The following is a 3,744-nucleotide window of genomic DNA, read 5'->3' on the forward strand; positions in this document are numbered from 1 at the left end:
GAAGATTAAACATTAATACAATGAAATGAAGACCAAACATCTCATTTCCTTTAAAAATTAGAAATACTGAGTGACCCTGGGAATAGAAATTCAGTATACTTCTGTTTAATACATAATATCAGTCTGATTTAAAATGCAAATGTTGTTTAAAGTTATGTTACTGAATTATCATTAATTATTATTATTTATTTTGGATGTTAGACATAGGGTTTTGAGCTCTGTCCCTATTTTAACTATAAACTATATTTTAACTTCTGTTCCTCATTGATACCTAAACTGAAGCAATAATATCCTTATCCAAATACTTTTTTATAATTGTTTTCAGCTGAAGATTGTTTATTTTTATTTTTGTATCAGACAAAGCAAATTCTGCTGTTGATAAAGTAACTGAAAACTTTTTTGCAAGGGCAAATTGAAAGCATACTAATTCTCCAGGGACAGGGTTGAAAAAGTAATGGTTCAATGTGTATTACAGGAAAGAATGTCAACAAAAAAACAACATGGTTATTGTTAGAAATCCCTTATTAAAGTCAAGTGTAATATGACATACCTTGATAAAAGCAGTTAAACACAGTGGTCAAGCATGGAGCGGAACAGAAAAGTGAGAGAGACCATGAAACAAACCATGTGAAACAATGGCAAATAAATAAATAAATAAAAAATAAACCATGCAGATTTACCACAAGACACTTTGTTGAAATTGCTGAAGAAACTATTTCCAATAAGATAATTATTTTATATTTCTCAGCAAAGCAGGAGATGTTGCTTTGGCTTGAGATGTTTGCAGGGGTACATTTGACACTTCGGTGTAAAGGTTTCAGCAGAATCCCTCTTTACAGTGGAATCTCTGTTCACATACCCAACCTTTAAAACCGTTAAATAAATAAAAAAACACATCTTTGGTATACAATTCACATGATAATACTAGTGCAAGTACCTCTCTCTGGCTTCTGTATGAAGCAGCATTGAAGCCATGGAGTGTTTAGCCAGTTGTTACTGCTGCCAGATTTCTAACTTCCATTGCATCACGACTCTGTTGACATCTGGTAATAGTTAGCAGAGAGTAGCATTTCTTTTAATCTTAAATTACAAAAGGCAGCAAAGTCCCCAGTTACATGTCACTATACCTTTTCAGAATGGTTCATGGTTTCCGCTGTGAACACACAACTATCAATATAGTGCCATTTGCCCTATTAGATGCACCGCATTTTACTGGTGACAATGTTCGTCTCCCATATAGTTGACTTTTACAATCAGCCTCCTTGATGACAGGATGATTAAACTGCCTCTGAATTCTAACAATACATATAAGCAAAGCCTGGACTGCTGCCGGACTTCCTGTTCATGTGTGATGCTCTGTTCAAACCAGGAAGATTTTAAGATGCGGCATATCTGAGTTGGAAGGATACCAATTACTGGTCAAATAAATAAATACTGAATATGTATATTTACATCATGCCCATAATTGGAATGCAGATAATTTATTCTGTTCTGCTAAATGTGTAACAACAGGCAGTGTAATACAGAACTTAGTTTGCTGTCAGAAAACATTTTTCTTTCATTCAGAAGACAGTAGTATATCATCTGATTTAGGAATCAAAGGATTTGGTTTGAGCAGTCTGGTTGGAGCAGTGTTTTGGGAGATGTTGTTTCTGAAGTTGCTCAACTATCTGAAACACAAACCACGGAAGACTCATAAAGAAATCTGGTCTGTGTTCCAATACAATGCCCAAATATACATAGTAGAGAGAGCAACATTTAAACTGTACACAACAAACAAGAGCTAATACACACATACATTTTTTACACATGTGCTTTTGTGATTGTGTAGTTTTATTGTCAGTGGAAGGTATAGTACGTATACTGGATCACAACTGTCTATCCTGATATTAATAACACTGCAGGCTTCCTCCATAAATGTCTTAAAGAATGGCACATGACAGTGTAGTTCAGGGTAATTCAGGATCCTTGCCCAGCAATTTTTGGCCTCACTTGACATAGACACTGTTTTCTGTTAAAGCTTTTAGTGGAAATATCCATCCATCGTCAAATGGAGGAAAATATTGCAAAATGAATTCAAAAAGCGCCATGCCAAAAGGACAAAATACAATACCAAGCTTGTACTCTCAAGAAGTGTTCTTTGGTGTTCTGACAGCCCACGTTGGTTGTTATACAGTATACCAGATGGTCAATGGAGAACATAACTGTCATATATAATTTGGGGATTTTGAGTTTAATTGCTCTGTCCAACTGTAACTGCAATGGATATATATTTTTTTTTTCTGCAGGCAGAAGCTTGTGTCGCCTGTGCACTTGTGATTAAGACCACAGCCTTCTCTTCTGCACAAAATAGAAAACCTAGCTGGAAGATGAATATAGAAAATGTGCAGATACAGTGAGCTCCACTCAGTGTACAGGAAATACACAATGTAAATATTCCATAGCAGCACACCATAATAGGTTTAAATATCTTATGTACTTTCATACATCAATTTTCGGTTGATTTCCAATTTAATTTAATTCTCAAGGATTCATTAATGTGAATCATATTTTATTGTCATTACTTTCTTTCAGCATTTGCACAGAAAGCAAAAACACAAACCACTCCTTACATTATTATTGCAGACAGTTCATTAAAAAAAATATAGTTATGTATACTAGTGGCCTAGAGATGCCTGAATACAATGTCTTTACTGTTAAAATAATCAGAGTGTTTTTCGATACTTAGTCTTTTTCATTCACTTTTCTGTTGATTCTACTGGACTGTTTGTCTCACTGTGTTGTACTTAATTCAAGCCTCATATCATAAGCCTGTAATCTTTCAGGCTAACTCTTTAATCATTGTAGACATACTGATTGTACTTGTTTGACCTGCTTGACTGTTAGGTGTCCAACACTCAATGAAAAGACATACCAGCAGCTGTAATTTGTATTTACTTGTACTTTGACCAGGTTTTCAGTTTTCCCGTGAGGATTAGTATCATTTACAGAAACAAACAGACACATATTTGCTTTGATAATGTAAGGTGTCATTGACACAGAGGTTGAACCTTATGAGTTTACATCAGTACATCTGATATTTTGGGAGGGAAGCTTAGCTAGACATGCATAAGAGTCACTTGATGGTAGGAAATGAACATTCCCAAATTACACATTGGGGGCATATTTGTGGTGAAGAAAAACAAATAATTATACATTATTTTTTGGTATTTCCTCCAAGACCTGCATGTAGGTTCTTACTCTGATCTTGTGATCTACTTCGTTTAATGTGTTATGTCTGTAGACCTGAGTTTACATTCAAATTGGGCTGATTATGTTAGTCTATGTTCTATTTTTACAGTGGGTTCACCTACGGAAGACAAGAAATAAGGAATTCACTGTGTAATTAGGAGGCTACTACATCCTCCCAAATTACTAGGATCTGACTCTGTTATTTACTTTAACCCACTGTCATATTTCTCTACCAAACTCCTAGGCATAAAAACTATTATTGAAACTGTAGATTGAAAGGATTGACTCATTACACTGAAATGCCATAATAAGACAGTGACTTATTGCCTTGTCCAGAGATATCTATTGCTGCATCTCGCTCAGCACACAGGTTGCGTTCGTGTAGCGCAGATGTCCGCAGTTATGCGCAGATCTGCAGAATCCCACCGATACTATTGTTGGAGCCGCGCAGATCCGTGCAGAACTGCGCACATCTGCGCTGCACAAGTTCCCTCCCCTACAATTGCACACGTC

The sequence above is a fragment of the Amia ocellicauda genome, chromosome 11 (genome assembly GCF_036373705.1).
Source record: "Amia ocellicauda isolate fAmiCal2 chromosome 11, fAmiCal2.hap1, whole genome shotgun sequence".
Taxonomy (NCBI): Eukaryota; Metazoa; Chordata; class Actinopteri; order Amiiformes; family Amiidae; genus Amia; species Amia ocellicauda.